The sequence below is a fragment of the Triticum urartu genome, chromosome 2A (assembly GCF_056163025.1).
Source record: "Triticum urartu cultivar PI428250 chromosome 2A, HENAU_Tu73, whole genome shotgun sequence".
NCBI classification, from domain to species: domain Eukaryota; kingdom Viridiplantae; phylum Streptophyta; class Magnoliopsida; order Poales; family Poaceae; genus Triticum; species Triticum urartu.
Window position 1 is genome coordinate 329,867,222 of NC_141874.1, and position 19,528 is coordinate 329,886,749.

General features: G+C 45.5%; 1 long non-coding RNA gene across 4 annotated transcripts; it reads left to right on the forward strand.

Moving 5' to 3' along the window:
• Positions 1–15,258: 15,258 nt before the first annotated feature.
• LOC125537026 (uncharacterized) lies at positions 15,259–18,925 on the forward strand. 4 transcript variants are annotated; one of them, XR_007295500.2, is made up of 5 exons: positions 15,261–15,679; positions 17,179–17,236; positions 17,626–17,755; positions 17,845–17,879; positions 18,694–18,925. It is a non-coding gene; the product is annotated as an uncharacterized LOC125537026 (long non-coding RNA). The 4 variants fall into 4 exon arrangements; XR_007295501.2 differs by having other exon boundaries at positions 17,845–18,925; XR_015616378.1 differs by having other exon boundaries at positions 15,259–15,684; positions 17,626–18,925.
• The last annotated feature ends 603 nt before the right edge of the window (positions 18,926–19,528 follow it).

Below are 19,528 nucleotides of genomic sequence, written 5' to 3' on the forward strand. Positions count from 1 at the left end.
ACTATGGCATTCATCTGAAGCAAGTGCCACTTTACTGCGACAACGAAAGCGCCATCAAGATCGCCAACAACCCAGTTCAGCACTCGAAGACAAAGCACATTGAAATTCGTCATCACTTTCTCAGAGATCATGTTGTGAAGGAAGATATTGATATCATACACGTCAACACTGAAGAGCAATTGGCATATATCTTCACCAAGCCCTTGGATGAGAAGAGATTTTGCAAGTTACGGTGTGAGCTAAATATCCTGGAATCCTCAAATGTCCTGTGATCAGGCACACATCCTAACCCTTATGCATATTGATGACTTAGATGTGCAACACACGAAGTAAAGTATATCTTCAATCAATGAAGACATACATTCTAAGTGTGAATACATTAATGTGGAATTTGACTTCGGAGCGCCACGATAATTGTGCGCCATGTCTGGGTCTAATACTTCCTATACGGTGGGTAACGCCACCACCAAATGTTCTATTTTGAAGTGTTTCACTCATGGCGTTACCTTGCAATGTCTTCACATTTGGTTTGGCTTCAATCTCAACATATCTTCATGATTATCTTCACTATGTTGATTATATATATATATTAGTGTTCTGTCCTCTACAGCATTCACTTATAGCTATGTCTTCATTGTTGAATCTTTTGAACTAAGTGAATGTGATCGGACCCTAACCTCTCTATGCTTTCTATCTCAAATTCTATCTCTCCAAATCATATGCATTCTATTGAAACTGTCGAATGTCTTCTCTGCGTCCTTGTCAGCAGAAGATACAGAGACAACCATTAAGTCCGTTTTCAATGCTCATTCCTCCACATGAAGTAGGAACGACCACCCGACAATCAAGGCGTGCGTGGGACATGGAACAAACCCCAAAATTCCGCATAATGGCCACGTGTTCCTCAGATGCGAATTGCCAGGGGCACCTGTGTAATAGCGCAGTGCCGCCCATGTACCTATAAATACACACTTCACAGCAGTCATTATCTCTTCTTCCACTCTCGCACGAACCCTAGCGCCACCGCTAGCCCTCGACGACGCCGGCGACGAAGCGCTTTGCTGCCGCGACCTCTCCGACGCCGTCTTCACGCCGACCGCGGACATCGTCCTCTCCGCCGTCGCCGTAGGTGTCCTCCGTCACCAAGTTAGGGCACGGAAGATCGAACTGCTCGGCCTCATCTTCCACTTCGTCTAACAGTTCTTAGTGTGGTAAATAAAACTTCCTTTTTACAGCAGCGTTGATCCTATGGATTTGTCACTTTCTACCACAAGCAGTTTCTATTCACACAAGTTAGATCTCTCATACTGCATCTCATAACATGCCTAGTATATTCACTTATGCTTCACAAAGTAGTTAGATTCCTCACTTGTACTGATCTGTGGATTCGTACAAATCTGGAACCAACTCCTTATCTATGAGTGAATGTCTTCGCAAAATGAGGTCAATGTCTTCTAAACTGATTTATCTTCAAAATCTTCTGAGAATGCATATGACCTCTTCCCCTTCCCTCGCACCTTAATGCTGTCATGGGTACATGTCCGTGGGAGAATCCTTTGGTTCTCATAGTCTGCATTCATTTGCAGAATTCTTACAACATCACATTAATTCTCCCGAAGCCAGTTCATGTTGGTCCAGCAAGCGAAAACCTTTGAAGCCTTTGAACGTGTTGAAGCCTTTCAAGTTAAAGTTTATGGCTTCAGAGAAAGCAGCAAGGAAGGGTGGCAGAAAGCGTCATGGAGAAACATCCAGAGATCTGCCAGATGAACTCTTAGAACTGTACAAGACAGATCCTGAAGAGGATTACAATCAACGCAAGACCCAAATCCAATGGATTCGAAGATATTGGGCAGAACAATGGTTCAAATACCGATTTGTAACCCAAGAATATGCTGAGAAAAATGCCATCAAGAGACCGTGGGGTGACATCCAATACAAGAATCTTCTACCCAGGTCCAGAGATGAAGCCATTGCTCAAGGCTTCTATCCCTGCATGGTCCGTGGGCCACAGCCAGCTGATGCACACCCATCGTCACTACTATGGTGTCGTGACGACAATCTGTTCAAGCGCAACTTCTAGTTTGCCCAGAACTCAGCGAAGCAGAACAAGAAGACTTTGGGGTTAGACTTCAACCCTGGTCCCTCAGCACCAAGGGCAAATGGCACACGAGATGCAGAAGCCAATGTCATTGGTCCTTTCCACAACCTTGAAGGCCTCATCACCGGCATCTTAGTTCAAGGGACTGTAGTGAATGAGCCTGCAGCTGATGCTGAATCAGAAGAAGCTCCTGCAACGCTGAAGACAAAGAAGATGAAGAAGCCTAAAGCTTCAAAGCCTGCCCCCTCACCAAAAATCTCAAGGGCGAAGCCACTGGCAACTACACCTCCTGAAGACAGTGTGCAGTCTGAAGACTTATCTCGCATCTCCAAGCCCCAGAAAGTCAAGATGCCTCTGCCTCACACCGGACAAGAGCTAACTACTGCTGCCATTCTGCGCAATGACGACATTGATCTGTCAAGTGATGAAGATCTAGCAGATGACGCTCTTGAGCAACTCATCAAGAGCAAAGAAGAAGCAGAAATCTTCAATGATCTGCCTCTCTTTGATGTGACCATCATCCACAACTTCATCGACGAGTGGTTTGACACGCCAAACATCAGCTTTGAAGATCTGCAGCTACCAATTGGCCTCAGTGTCGCCTTCCAAGGCGCCATTGCTTCAGAACTCGCTATTGCCTAGCGCATTGTTGAACTGAAGCAAAAGATTGACTATGAAAAGGCTCAGTTCAAGAAGCATATGGCCAAGCTCAGCGTGCAGGAAGTGAAGAACTTCAAGAGTATGATGCACGAGCTCAAGGAAGCCTTTGTAAAGAAACGTGCAGAAGCTCAGGGTTCGCGTGAGCGCATGAAGACTCTGGCTGACAGATGTGTGCAAGCCTACAATGAGGCTGAGGAGCGCAAGGCCCTTGGGCGTCCTGGCATCGACCCCAGGATGGCCGCAAAGAAGAAGAAGAAGACTGCTATGGCTGAACCTAACGCACCAAGGCAGGAAGCAGTTCCTATTGTCTTCCCAACTAAAATGACTGGCTCGAAGCCAAAAAGCCGGTCAACAGCTTTAGAGCTCAAGAAGACAAGGACTGCTGAGGCTAAAGCCAGGAAGAGGAAACATTCTGAAGCCTCTCCAACTGCCCCCTCCAAGAAGAAGAGGAAGACCAAGAAAGATCGGGCTGCTTCCATAGAGCCCTTGATAGTTGAACCCATTTCTATGGTCTATCCTGAAGCTGAACGCCAACTGACCATCCATGAGCCTGCTTCCACAGAGGCTCATGAAGCTGAAGACTTTCCAGCAGCTGATCCCATTGCTGCTGAAGACATTGGTCAACATGACAATGTAGAAGATGGTGCAGTCCTTCCTCAGAACAGCGAACTCATCAGCATTGGTCGTCCACTGACGCCAATTGCACAGGATGCTTCATGGGCGGATCGCCCACAAGAGGAAGAAGACTTTGAGGCCCAGCCCACTCCAACTCCACAGGCGTCGCCCGCGTTGCGCAGGCTTCGCAAAGGTCCAAGGCCTCAAGTCTCTGCTGAAGACAATCCGGCTGCATCAGTCGCGGAAGAAGAAGTCCCACAAGTTCCCACTCCCCTGTCCCAACAAGAAGCAGTTCTCAAGGAGAACGTGCCTGTGACCGACCCTCCAGCTCGTCAAGTGGAGGATGAAAATCTTGCGGCTGCCACAACCACCAATGAAGCTAATGCGGAGCCCTCCCCAACGGAAGAAGAAGACAGCGAAGCCACTGATCCCGTCACTTCTGTTCCTGAGTCTGCTGCCGGTCCCCAGTTCGACTATCATGTTGAGCACAGGCCTCAGGTACAGAAGCCAATCCCAAGACTGCCAAGGTTCCCAGGTCCTGCATCAGCACCTGGCTCCTTCAATATCAATGGCTTCAGGGCAGACAACACATTCTTCGATAGCTCCAGGAACCCCTACTCAAGGGAAAGGATATCATCTGATCGGTTCTAGAGCTATCCTCAGCGAAGCTATTACTCACGCATTCTTTACAACCAAGGTCGCATCTTCCCACACAAGCGCCTTGACATTGAAGCCATAGCTGGTCTGCCTTGTCTGGAAGAAGCTTTGGATTGCTTCAAGGAAGTTGGACTGCTGCCGTTCATTACTGACCAAGAGCATTGGAATGAAGAGTTGCTGCTCCAATTCTATGCCACACTTCACATCCGCGGGTACAGTAGAGATCCGAAGACTTGGGTCCTGGAGTGGATGACCGGAAATGTTCATCACGAAGCCAATGCATTTGACATCATTGAGCTCACTGGTTTACCCACTCCTAGCGATCTCTACGAGCATGGCTGTCAGCTGCATAGTGAAGCTATTGAGAGCATCTTTAAGAGGCCGGAACCTGATATGAGTCAGATGCTCAGCATGATGAAGCCATTGCCCCAAGATGCTGCTTATCCAATAGAGTTCTTCGTTGAAGACCTTGAGTATCTGCCACGAACCATCTATCACATCATCAGGCGAACTCTCTGGCCCATCAAAGGGCACTCTCCAAATGCCAAGCTTGAGGGTGCAATGAAGACTTTGGTCTTCTATATTCTTCATCGAAAATGCTTCAATACACAGGACTTATTCATCCGCCAACTTGCTGCATCGGGCTCTGATCTGTTTGGCTTGAAGTTCTACGCCCCATGGGTAATGCGGCTAATTAAACTTCACTCCGATATCTCATATCAGCCATCTGCTCGCTATCATAGGATTTTTCTGCCTGATGTGGATATCTCTACTGAAGCCATCTATCCTGAGCCTGCAAAGGAACCTCTAAGTCTTCAGAATGCAGAGCATCAGAGTTTCTCACAGAACATTGAAGGAGTTGAAGCAGTCACTCGGGTGTATCCTTTGGCTGGCACTACACGTGCACCACACCCTGCGTCTACTGAAGCCACTGATAGTACAACTGCTCCAAGACCCAAGAAGCGCACTCGTGTTCTCAACGACCGAGAGCTTCTTGTGGCTCTTCATCAGAAACAGGATAGGCATCATGACTGGCTGAAGCATCAGATGAAAAGCCTCTTGGTGAAAGTTAATCGCATTCGCAATCTTGCCACCAAGAATGCTTTCGTTGCCCATGAAACCTGTCGCCGTACATGGAAAGGGCTAACAATGATGTGTTGAAGATGATCTCCAAGAGGATGGCTTCACTGAGCGATTCAAGTTTGACTCCACACCTCCTCGAAGAGCTGTGCTGCTAGGAACTCCACCCCTTGAAGACTCTGAGTTCTCTTCATCTGCTGCAACAGTGACTGCCAGAGTTATCGAGGATGAAGATGATGCTACTTCACCACCACCTCCTTCAGCACGCGTCAACTCTGCTCCAAGTCCTTCAGCACCGCCAAACACCACCAACGACCCTGCTACTTCACCTACTCCGCATGGGAACGAGTAGGTGCTCTATGTCTTCAAACCTTTTTGGTCCTTACTGACAAAAGGGGGAGAAGCATATGAGGTTGATAGTCTTCAAGCGGGTCCATATGGGCGGGTGCTTTATATTTTGCTTCGTGCTTACAACTCTCTTTTGCTACATTTGGTTCTTTGAGTTGTAACACTTAAACTCGATGGTCGTCTGCTACTTATCTGCCACTTTGTTTTGCGATGATAAATTCCGCATGTGCGACGATAAATTTCGCACTTAGATCATTCTGCAGACGTCCATTTTCCATTATGCATGTCATTATCTTCATATACTTTCACATGCATAGTGGATTGTCATCATAAGTTGAAGTGGATCTCCACAAGTACAACCTGCCATGTGCATTTGCATTCCAAAAGCAAATTACCTATATGCACATCTTCCGGGGGAGCCCTTGCAACTTATGAAGACAATTCCTTATCCTTTACAATTTCACAGATTATATTCCCCATTGAAAACTTCAACTAGTTTGTCATCAATCACCAAAAAGGGGGAGATTGTAAGTGCATCTAGTGCCACCCCTAGTTGGTTTTGGAGTATTGACGACAAACCTAGTTGAGGGACTAATGTGTTTGTGAGAATTGCATGATAACACAGGTAGAAGTCCCTCATTGATTCGGTTTTCCTTCCAGAGATGACCCCTAAAAATGTATGAAGACATTGAAGTCAAAGGTGGTATATGAAGATATTCACATTTGAAGACTATGACAAGAGAAGACACCACATGAAGCCTATGGAGCTCGAAGACTTAGATCTTTCGTAGTTCTTTTTCTTTTGTGTTGAGTCATAGGAACCACCGTACTGTTAAGTGGGGTCCAAGAGAACCAGTCAGACTGACTGAAGTGGTGCCTAACCAAAAACCTATGTCTTCGAGTGAAGACTATGAGAGCGAATCTTGTCCAGAGTCGGACAAGTCAGCTTTGCTTGTAGCCCAAGTAAAGTTGCCGTGTGAGTTTGAAATCTGACCGTTGGAACACCTGTCATTTCCTTAGTGACCCAGGGTCATTTTGGACAAATCAGGTCGGGTTGCCAAGTGGCTATAAATAGCCCACCCCCCACAACCATAAATGGTTGGCTGCTCAGATTGAGAGTACGGCTTTTGTCGTTTGAGAGCAACCTACCTTGAAGCCTTTGAGAGAGAATTCCTTGCGAGGATAAAGCCCTAACCACCCAGAGCCAGAGAGAATTGGGGATCATTTAAGTCTTCTTGTCTGTGTGATCTGAAGACTTATTACACTTGAGGACTGTGCATCCTCCAGCCGGTTAGGCGTCGTGTTCTGAGCATCCAAGAGACATTGTGGATTGCCGGTGAACGAAGTCTGTGAAGGTTTGGGAGTCTACCTTGAAGACTTACCAGAGTGATTGGGCGAGGTCTGTGTGACCTTACCTCAAGGGGAATACGGTGAGGACTGGGTGTCCTGAGCTGCGTGTTCAGGACTGGGTGTCCGGGACTGTGTGTCCTAAGGTTTAAATACCTAGCCGCCCCAACCAGACGTACAGTTGTCACAGCAACTGGAACTGGTCCAACAAATCATTGTCTTCAACGAGTCACTGGTTTCATCTTCCCTTCCCTTTACTTACTATTGCTCCTTGTGAAGTCATTGTATGTTTGCACTATCTTTGTCTTCACCGAGTGACTGCATGTTCTGTATGGCTTCATAATATCTTCCTACCTGATCCTTACTACATTGCTGCTATTAACTCATTGTGCTTTCACTTCATTGAATACTTGACTATGGCTTGTCTAGTGTAGTCTACCTTCCGCTGCATGGTAATAGGTTTATTTCTATCGTTTGTCTTCATAACTTCCACGTTTTGAAGACTTTCATAAAAATCGCCTATTCACCCCCCTCTAGTCGATATAACGCACTTTCAACTACTGACATAAACAACAAGACATGATAGTTCATAAGAATTCTTGCTACACCACCAAAACGCACCCATCTGCAGCGCTCATACTCTCGTGATCCAGACGAGAATGACATTCTAAACAGAAACAACTATTACATAGTAAGAGTGACATAGACGAGGATGACCAAATGACAAGGAATATGCATAACAAAAGAAAGAACTACCCATCCAGAACCAGCAGCAAAGACAACAAAGTCATTCGAAGAGATGATCCAACACCATGATAATTTGCAGCCCCGCTTCAGCGACCAGTGATCCGGAGACACCAGTACTCCACCCTTTCGATGCAACAGCCCAATTACCTATCAACCCGAAGGCTTGAACCACATCACTGCATGTCGTAATTGAGACATCCAAGGATCAATGTTAATCCCGATGCCTTTGTCATTCTCACCTTCTTTTGGTTGCAGGCTGTATCGTTGACAATCAGGGGAGTTTGCTCCCGAACTCCTAGGGCTCGCCGTGTAGACACAGTTTTCCATAGCAAACAGAGCCTCTCTGCCATCAAGGTCCTTGCCAACGGTGATCTCCTGGTTAATCGGATAATTGATTCCGAGAAACAGAGAGTGTGAACCAAGGTTGTTTATCCGCCTCCAACTAAAAAATCCTAAAGGCCCAAACATGCTGGTATCCTGCTCATAGATGTAACAACCACTGTCTGGATACTCACATATTACATGGTGCTTGTATATAGTGGGGTTTTTGCAATATAACTTTTTCGGCTCGTGTGTCTGAATGATCATCAGTCTTTTGTCGTCGCCTGATCCAGCAAGGAACCGGTTGTGCTTCTCTATTTTTGGCAAAGGTGGTGTGATTACAAAGGGCAGTAACTATAGGGACACTGCATCATATCAAAAAGGACAGGCATTGTTAATGTAAGATCAACATTGTTCAGAGTATGAGTAGGATAATGCAAGAAACAACATTGATATGTCCCTGTTGGAACTGGGAGGAAAATACAGGGAAATGTATACTGGGTTCGAAATAACGAGGCACTTCCTTGCGGCCGCCTGGACCCAGTTGTCAGCCTCTCCACGTACAGTACTCTTCCGATGGAAGTCGGTCCTTAACCATGTTGACCATGCCGCGCCGAGAGCACCAGGGCGGTGGTCTGGACGACGGCGAGGCCTAGGAAGGGGACGACGCGGAGCCGGGGAAGACACAATAGTGGTAGCCCGCGTGGAGAGGAGTACGAGGGTTCACTGGTTCGGCTGCGGTGTGAGGCTGCCGTCGCCGCAGAATAACAGGGGGTGTGGGTGAGTAGAGGGATGGCCTGGCCAGTGGTGGGAGTAGTACGGGGCGGTGAGGCCTCCGCGACATCACAGCCGGCTACGGGAGGCAGGAGCACACGACACGACCAGCGCTGCTTTGGGCGGCTGGAGCAAGAAGACCAAAGGTTGAAGAAGCACTACGACCGTTGGATGGACATCGTACGATCACTACAGCTAGAATCATTTATATTGACTAAGTTGACATAGCCCTTGGTACGCGTCAACTTAGTAGGCCCACAGCTCGGATTTGGCAGAGAACATATAGCCCATTTGCGATTTGTAAGAATGTACATCCCATTTTTTAATTCTAATGGAATTTACTACAGCCCATTTACAGTTTGTTAAAAGTACAGCCCAACTTCTAGCTAGGACAACGATTAATAATTTCAAAAAACCGCTCAAAATAGAATTCAAAAAAATTCCCACATTTTGATGGGATCCGAAATATTTTTATCCGAAATTTCTAGTCAGGTTAAATATAATTTCAAAATAAAGTTGTATTACGTTAAAATCCAACAAAATATTGCGCATGCAACAAGTAATGAAATTAAAATTTTCAAATTCCAAAAATAATATATTTTCAAACTAATTACGTGTTTGGTGCATAGTAACTATCCAGTTATTATAATTACATCCCATTTATTATTTCTTAAAGTCCATTTTCTTGTTAAGCCTAATGCATACCTCCTAGAAAAGTTTGCAGCCCAGCGGGGCGGAGAATAACAAGTTGACCCGGCTATTGTGTACAACTGTCGGCCCAGTTGCATTGCTGATGTTGAAAAAAATGCTTGTGTAGTACAGTACAACCTAACATGGTTACTCAGCCCACATTCAGCAACGCCGGAAAGGCCTAAACAAGGCTTCTGTACAACTTTTTGAAGTCACCGAGCTCAATTAATAACTTAAGAAAAAAGTTAGATTATAGTGGAACCTAATTAAAAGCTGTCACGAGCAAATAAATAATTCAACGGGTCCCACTTGTGCATGTGCGCGCGCGCGCGTGTGTGTGTGTGTGAGAGAGAGAGAGAGAGAGAGAGAGAGACCCATCGGTCGATGCTCGTAAATACATCTTTCAGCCATATGCATTGCTGATGCTCAGTAAAAACATATATAGTTGACACAATCATATAGAACATCATAGCACACTGAACTTGCATACAAAAATTTCACGCAGGCGGCACAATCAGGATGGAAGCAGTGGATCGCTACGGGAAGGGCTATGTTGAAACCAACGAAGTCGTACATAAGGTTCATCATCTTTATCAATGACGGGGAAATATCTTGAATGTTGGGCAAAGAAAACAGACAGACAACACAATAAGTTCTGCTAGCACATTAAGTTGATGTACAACCCTTTCCAAAAAAAGTTCAGGTGCAAAATTAGAACAAGTCAGAATCAAATGTACTGGCATATCAGTGCTACACACCCATAGCTCGGATTTAACTAGTATCTGACAAGATTCAGTTGTTACTTCAAATTAGAGCACATCCAGGCAGCCAGCCCTATCTCTACTCCCAAAGAAGCAGTGGCCTCTGCCGTGCGATGGAGTAGGCCATGTGCCATCCATTGTTCCGAGCAACACGGGGAAAGTCTGACGTTGACTCCTGTAATTGACGTCGTCGATGGACCCTGGCACCAGCGGCGGCGGCGGGACTTCGATTGATGGATTGACCACTTCTTCGACATGCACGAACACTCGATACAGGTACATCCCTAACGTGGTCCGTGGCGGCCTTGGTGGTGATGAATAGTACAACCCCGGTTCCTGCACCGGTATCTCAACACCAATCACCTTCGGTATGGTGGACGGCTTCTTCATCCATGCCATAACCGTCAGAACCCAGCTATCTGGAGGAACAAACATACTTACGAGCTCACCTCCAAGGTCGTTGATAAGCTCGTTCATGGACTCGCTATTCCAAGCACGTCGAGGCATGCCGTGGAAGGTAAGCTTTGTTAAAAACTCAAGCTCAGAGGGCACCGAGCCCCATCCTGGGTGCCACCGATCAAAGCTCACCAGCGCGCCATCGCAGAACAAACGCCGGGAAGTTTCGAACACACGACTGCACTCGAAAGTTATCCGAAACCTGACGAAGAAATCAGCCGGTGGCGGACAGACTTCGACGAGCAAGTCACTTATTTGGATGTCGTGTGCAATGCCAAGAGCTTTGACAAGGTCATCCGGTGAGATGGGAGGCCGGTCACCGTTGATGGTTACCATCAGCACTTTGCTGGCAAACTGGTCGTCAAGCGCCGCCATGCCATTGTTGAGCGATAGCACGCAGCGACCGAAGGCAGGACGGACCTCAGGATCTCCGGCTTGGAGATCCGCATTGACCGGCGACATGATAGTGCGCTTGAGTAAAGGGAGTACAAGAGGGGGATTTGGGGGAAATGGAGTAGGAATCGAGATTCCAGAGGTGGGGGAGGGGCGGGAGACTGGGGATGAAAAGGTAGCATGAATTTCGAGCACGCGCCAATATGCTCTCGGTGTGTAAGCGCACGAAAACACCTGTGGCGCCCACATGTCGGCCTAAGAGTCCTTCTTCTTTGTTTTTTGGACAGCCCGGCCTTTTTTTCAGGATCTTTTGAGAGCCCAGCCTGAGAGTCATAATTGACCTGTTTGGCATTGTGTTACTAGTCGACCCATATTCAACGACACCTCACTGGCCCAAACAAGTGTACATCATCGAAAAGACACTGAGCTCAAATTATATAACTTGAAAAAAGGAGATATACTCTGAACACTGGAGAATGGTGATGCCCTCATTTAGCCCACCAGTAGTTCGAGACAATAAACAGTTCAAAACAACGATATATGCAACATTCAAACACTGAGTAGTGACTACTACTGACATAAACAACAAGACATGATAGTTCATAAGAAGTCTTGCTACACCACCAAAACGCCCCATCTGCAGCGCTCAGACTCTCGTGATCCAGACGAGAATGACATTCTAAACAGAAGCAACTACTACATAGTAAGAGTGACATAGACGAGGATGACCAAATGACAAGGAATATGCATAACAAAAGAAAGAACTACCCATCCAGAACCAGCAGCAAAGACAACAAAGTCATTCGAAGAGATGATCCAATACCATCATAATTTGCAGCCCCGCTTCAGCGACCAGTGATCCGGAGACACCAGTACTCCACCCTTTCGATGCAACAGCCCAATTACCTATCAACCTGAAGGCTTGAACCACATCACTGCATGTCGTAATTGAGACATCCAAGGATCAATGTTAATCCGGATGCCTTTGTCATTCTCACCTTCTTTTGGTTGCAGGCTGTATCATTAACAATCAGGGGAGTTTGCTCCCGAACTCCTAGGGCTCACCGTGTAGACACAGTTTTCCATAGCAAACAGAGCCTCTCTGCCATCAAGGTCCTTGCCAACGGTGATCTCCTGGTTAATCGGATAATTGAGTCCGAGAAACAGAGAGTGTGAACCAAGGTTGTTTATCCGCCTCCAACTAAAAAATCCTAAAGGCCCAAACAAGCTGGTATCCTGCTCATAGATGTAACAACCACTGTCTGGATACTCACGTATTACATGGTGCTTGTATATAGTGGGGTTTTTGCAATATAACTTTTTTGGCTCATGTGTCTGAATGATCATCAGTCTTTTGCCGTCGCCTAATCGAGCGAGGAACCAGTTGTGCTTCCCTATTTTTGGCAAAGGTGGTGTGATTACAAAGGGCAGTAACTATAGGGATGCTGCATCATATCAAAAAGGACATGCATTGTTAATGTAAGATCAGCATTGTTCAGAGTATGAGTAGGATAATGCAAGAAACAACATTGATATGTCCCTGTTGGAACTGGGAGGAAAATACAGGGAAATGTATAATGGGTTCGAAAATATAGAAGTGCCATGCATGGTTATACTCATGTTATCTCGCAATTGATTCTTCACAGGAAACTACCATGTCATGCATGTTATGTAATCATGTTCTGTCCTCACAAACAAATTCTTCTAGGTAACTAACTGTCCATGCATTGTTATATACTCGTGTTCTGTGGGCAAATTTTTTGTGAGGATATTATTCTAGCCATTGATTGCTGAAGGGCGAATATAGGTATGTACACATGGTAAGCATTGCAGGATTTCACTACTTCCAAATATAGAGTTCTCCATATGCACATTTACTTACCTATTGTATGGTTAGATGAAACCAACAGTGTGGTGCATGTTTCTACATCATGAAAATAAGGAAACTAACATGGCCATTGATACACACTCATATTTAGTAGTAGTATATAGATTACTGTAGAATAAGGATAATATCCATATATTCCTAACCGTTTGATTATTCAGTGTACAAATTGGCTGTAATGACATGGTCACAATGGCACGAATTAACTCATTCCAAATATAGCTGATTTACGGCGTCTCTAATACATTGCCATAGTTCTACTCAAATTCTGCTCAAACAGGGATATGCCAATCATCACAAAAATTTCAAACAGTGTCATGGCGTCATCATTAACATGAGACGGAAACAACTTACACGCGCCGTCCCAGCAATACGTGGTGCCATCTGCTTTGTAGATCACATAGATGATGCCATTGTGTTCAATAGCATCACAGAAGTGTGTATAAGCTTTGACGATGATCCACTGCGAGCCGAGTTGTCTCCAGCTAAAGAAGGCACCGGCGTAAAGATAGGCGAGTCTGCGGTCGAACAAGGCAATTAGCTTGAAGTTTGCGTAATTCGCATGTCGTGTGGGCACTTGGCAGATTACAATCTTCTGCAAAACAAGGTCCGTCCAACTGACGTAGTAATCTAGATGACTTCGACCGCGATGGTAATACTCTATATAATCCAACGGAGGAAGGATAATCTCATGGGGGTCTGGAAGTTCACGAGCACCAACTTTTTACGGTCTTCTCTGAAGGCAGCCATCCAGTGGGAGTTCACGCCGACCTAGTACATACCTGCCAAGAAGTTTCGGGCGATGGTGATCGGATCGATGTCGAGGGAAATGATGTACGGCGACCCACTACATACCTGCAAAGAAGTTTCGGCTAATGGAGATCAGATTGAAGTCGAGGGGCATCATGCACGCCTCCGTATCATGGTGAGCCAATCTCGCAAGACCATATAGCAGCAAGCAGGGTGTCTTGAAAAGCTTAGGCCTCGCTTCGACGATGGCCGTGTGGATGTCCCTCAAGCATGCAGCCAGCCGCAGGGCGCTCAACATGTCCATACACGAACAACAGAGGTCGAGGATGTCACTAGGGAGATTGCTCCAATCGCGGCTCATATGGATGCTGCGCGGTTCGCGTTCGGCCATGCTGGAGTTTGGAAGGGGGCTTCATTTACGGGGGAGAAGGATGTCGGTGCTGGAGCGGCTAGTGAGGGAATAGTGGTACTAGGGGAGGCGAGTGAGGCGACGGTACAGGGGGCACAGTGAGATGGAGACGGAGACGGAGAAGGTGATGGAGATGGAGTGGTGCTATGGGAGCGGAGAGGGAGACGAGGCGAGGCGCCAATGTGCTGTACAACGGTGGTGACAGACCGCACAGTGCACAGGGTGAGGCTGACTTTGGTAACCCGAACACGCCGCCTGGACTAGTGTCAGGCGCAGGGTGTTGTCACTTCACTGAGGACCATATGAATAGTATTTTGACCATCAAGTGTACCACAGTTGTACTAGTACTACTACTGGTAGTAGGAACATGAGCACTCCAGTATTGTATAGCGAAAATATGTCTCCCATGCTAGCATGTCTGTTCACTTCATCATTCAGGTATCATCCATATTGCGAGCAGAACCAAATTCTCGTGCATGCCCAATCAACGCCCTGCCGCGATGCATGCAGTGGTCGTTCTGGTGCATCAAGGACGAAATGCAGATCGTTCCACACTTGAGAAGAGGAAAAATGGAAAGGTAGAACGCGGCAGCAGAGGAAGAGAACGCTGGCTAACGAGGCTGGGAGGGGATCGAGTAGGAAGTTAATGCTCCACGCCTAAAGGTTTTGGGAAAACCTCATTTTCATAAGGTGACTTATACTCACCTAAACGGAGGGAGTATTCCTTAACTAGAGAATGTTGTGTCTCCCACTCACGCGCTCAAAAAAAAACTATGGTCCCACCTATCAGGAAGGATGGGCACGTACACGAATAGGTACGACTCATCAGTCTACCCGCATAGCCTTTTCGTTTAGTCTACCTAGCCGTCTAATCAACTGCCTGCACGCCACTTCTCCCATGTACTTCTCCATCGGGAACTGATTCTCCTCGGCTTCTTCACCTCCCCTTCGTCTTCATTTGCATCCAAACCCCGTACATATGCAAGCCAATCTCCACTCGCACCGAGCCTAACCTGTGAAATAGTGGGCAGGGGGAGAATTAGGAAATGGACATGGAAGTAGTCTTTAGAATGCATTTACTACGTGATCAAACTCATCTTACCTGCTCATCAGAGGAAATTCGAGTGCCCCTCAACGTCGGCATCTCAAGGGGCGTCAACTTGCAACTACGGCCACGCCGCGCTGGAGAGACCCCCAAGGAAACATCCTCCACTACAACAAAATCCCCCCTATACCAACGCATATCTACCAATGATATGATAAGATGTGTCGTTTGTTTCCACCTCCCACGCCCACCTCGCCAGCTTAGCGCTAACCTCCTCCTCGTTCCCTAGAAAGCAGCTTATAACCTCCCCGTGTACCCACCTCCTCCCAGATTTTTCTATCCCCAATCTCTCTCTCTGTCATCCCCAATTTGCCTCTCAGCCGAGCTCCATGACCACGCCGCTGCCTCGGCACCACCGATTCCGGTTAGCTCCGGTGCTCTCCCGCGAAGTTTCTCACCAGCCCGTTTGTCCCTCGGTGCTCTCCACCGACCCCGCGCCGCCGCGACGTCCTCCGCCCCCCTACCGCAACCCTACTGGTCGCCGCGGGTCGCCGGCGCGGCTGCCGCGCCTCCTCTGGTTTCTGGCTTGGTCTCGGCGGTGTTGCTCTGCCTCGGCTACCTCACCTCCGACATTGACGGTTTAGTAAGGCACTCTCCTCTGCCCGTACTCTCTCTGGTGCTTTGTGAGGACATAGCCATCGTGCCATGGTCGATTCTTTGCTGGCAATCACGACTGTGATCTAAACTATCTTATTATTTGCCTGATGCACTACCACCTGCGCTTGCTTGTACCTGCATCCACGCCGCCCCACAGTCTTAGTTCTCTATTGTACGCTCAAATACAACTGCCTAGTGTTAGCCATCGTCGTATTGTACATCACAGCTGGACAAGAACCCATCACGGTCAGTGATCTTGCTGGAGGCCCAAATATTCAGTTCATTTAAGTTTCAGGCTCGCATTATACATAGAGAAAGAAGTTTAGAGCAAAAAACAACAACACTGTATATCAGTTCAGTATTACAAGAGAACAATATGGTACATTAACAACCGAGGATTTCTTTTAAAAGTGTGTACACCATGACATAGTTGTAACATATTCCTACCCTGATTAGTCATAAATAAAATTGATAAAGACTAAACAGTTTAACGTGGATTACTGAAACCTTTTTATGTGTGTTTTTTAGAGAACTAATTACAACTGAATCAACTACAGATTTGATGTCAACTGGCAAAAGCAATTAGGAAGAAAGGATTGTCAATGCAGTTCGGATAAGTCAGCTAGCGGACCATATTTGTCTAGAAAAGAATGGGCAGAAATGTAACAGGACCTAGCAAATATTGAGGCTACTTGAGTATAAAAAGACTGAGTCATAAATTTGGACTGCAACCTGTCCCAGGAGCATTCTGACAAGTTATACCACTGCGTACAAATTCTAATGAAAACTATGTAACTTGTTCAAAATGCAAAAATCAGATTATGTTAACTATGTAAACTTTGCTGAAAATCATTTTCCTTTTCGAAACGCACTTAGCATATCTTTTTTCTTTCATGAATACGCAAGCTGCGTATCTTTTCATTGATAGAAGGAGAGTACAAGTATGAGGTTGCAACGCTTACAAGGCCATGTACACGCTAGGCATGGTGTACAGGCGTAGGAGCAGACTAGAACAAGGGGGTTAATTTACTCAGCCACAAAACAAAAAACTAGGAACTACGCGCCGGGGATGATGTTTTGTATCCCATTGGCGCCAGCCTTGGCCCATAGGCGCGCCTCTTCCTGATGTTATCGGAGATGGGGGTGAGCGATGGTCTGGCTCCGTCGAAGATGCATGCGTTGCGGTGCTTCCAGAGCCACTGTGCACATGGAGGCCGGCGCGTGGTCGTTGGAAGAGCTCTACCAAGTCTGGAAGGGTGTGTTGGGTCGGGGAGGTTGACCGCCGCGCGAGCCCAACCGAGGATCTCATGCCAAACTTAGCATATCTATTACTTAGTATATCCAGTTGTGGTGCATTATATATGCTTAAATTTTCTTGCTGCTATGTGCACAGATGAGTCCTTACCTATTTCGTTGTCACAGTTCTGTAATACTATAGGAATAAGTATCACATGCGTCCATCCCTAATCTCAGCTTCCCTTACAGGTTCTGAAATTGACCTTGCTTCAGCCAACATGCGTGTGGTCGTTCTGTCTCTTAGCAGGTAAACTGATACACCATAATCCTGAATTTAATATATTTCATTTGGCTCCATCGTATGTACAATTATATACACTAAAATCTTAGTTTGGGAGCAGTTCTTGCATTGATGTATTATCCAAGATAAATCATTGCAGAATCAGTAGAATATTAAGATGACACTCGCACGAATATTCTAACATGTGTTTGCATGAATCACAACTAAATAAGATGCATTGCTGAACCTCTCTTCCCACGTCTTTTTTTTCTTAACTCACCCACACGTCTTGTTATTGTAAGTAGCGAATCAATTTCTTTTTATTTTTTTGTAAACATCCTGAATTCCACCTTTTCTAGAAACAGAACTCCCTATTTTTTTCCTAGAGAAGCCCAAACAAACCTGTGCCCTTTCAGGGGTCGAGGCCATGGCTCACGTCTGGGGATCAGCACATCTGAATCTCCGCTTGTGGTACATGTCCCCATCTTTGTTCAGGGTGGCGCTACAAGATCAAATCGAAACCAGATCACATGGCAGCTCAGTCTGGTATGTACATCATTCCCAACTGCTAATTAATTATTCATTGATGTCTTCTTGTTTACTAATCAGAGCATGCTCTTGTCTGTACTAATTAGATCATGCATTCCTTCAAGGTTGAGTCAGGGCCTAGGTAGGTGTGATGACGAGCACAAGTGGATTGGATAGTTGTCCTTCCACCCCCCTCTCTCCTTATGTTCTTTATAGTTCATTGTTTTTCGTGTTGTTGCTTCTGCAGGTTCTGAAAATTCATTCATAGGAAATTCTAACGCGTGATTATACATAATTTTGTATTTTCCAGAGGTCTCTACATTGTAGTTTCCATAATTGGAAAATACTTATCATTTAATTTGGAGCTGATGCAAGATGCCAAATTTATTTAGTACATGGTTATAAGTTGCATAATCTGCAATGTTGTTTAATAAACTCATGTCGAAAACGTTCTTGCCTTTAGATTATTATAATTAGCCCCACATCTATATCTATATCAGGGTCTTCTTAAATCACATTTGTGAGCATTTATCACACTACCTAATTTAGGTACATCCAAATCTAGCCTGGTGTGAATTATTTTCTTTGAACATAAAGTATTTTTGAATTGTGGAAACCTTGCATCTATTTGTATTTTCTGGAAAGCTGCAGATCTTTCTTTAAAAACGAAGGATCTGTGATATGTCAGCACATGTTTTTCTTCAAAGGAGGTACCTCATTTCTTACATAGTATGTTCGTTTCAAGGTTTAACTCAATTAACACACAACAGATTTGTTCATAAGAAAGCAATGATCAAAAATATTTGTCGAATGTTGGTTGTTACTCTCCTTTTCTGCGTACAAAGCTGCTAATGTCATGGCATTCAACTTCTGTATGGTGCCCCTCTACATTTTGTTGCTCTATTAACCTGATTTTCTCTACCGTAAGTTACTCATGTCATTTTTCGTTTCTCTAGATTGCCAAGATAAATGGATGATGCATGGCTCAGATGTTGATTGCAAGGCCAAGAATGGGGTTACTGTTAGATAATTAGAATGTCATTTTCACGATCAATGTTTCAAACATTGTAGTAGATCACAAGGTCAAGAATTATGATAAAACTAGATAGTTTCGCATCTTGTAATCTTTGGATCATGTTCTATGCAACGCTACACAATCGAATTAATATATGAGGAAGGTTTATTTTATTGTGGCTCCTATAGAGTATTGATGTTGACCAAAAAATTCTGGATGGCAATATATAAAATATCATCAATCAATCATGATATTTAGCAAAGCCTCTATAGTAGTTGCAACGATATAACATATGATTGTGCAGGGTCGTCACCAACGCATCTGAAGTGTTGTAGGGCTTCAACTCTATATGTTGGTACCTTACAACGCATCTACATGCCGTTTACCAACGCATGTGTATACGTTGTTGTAGACCTTAGCAACGCCACCAACGACAACACATAGTAATCTGTTGGTGTAGACCATAGCAACACATATATGTACATACGACAACGCATCGATGCGTTGCTGAAGGGGGGTTCTTGTTGTAGTGCTCGTGCATTCTACGGAACATCAAGATGCATTTGTATGAGTAGTTTATCTTGTGAGAGAAAAGGATGAACGAGGGAAGCCCTCTAGAGATAGAGATGGACAGTACTACTACCAAGGTGCTGGCCCGTGCGTTGCAATGGATCCAAAGTAGTAGAATAATACTTGTTCACGTGCTTGAAATATAAACACTCTAGTTTTGATATACATGTGTCAGCAGACATGACAGCTTGTCCATGGAAGTTGAA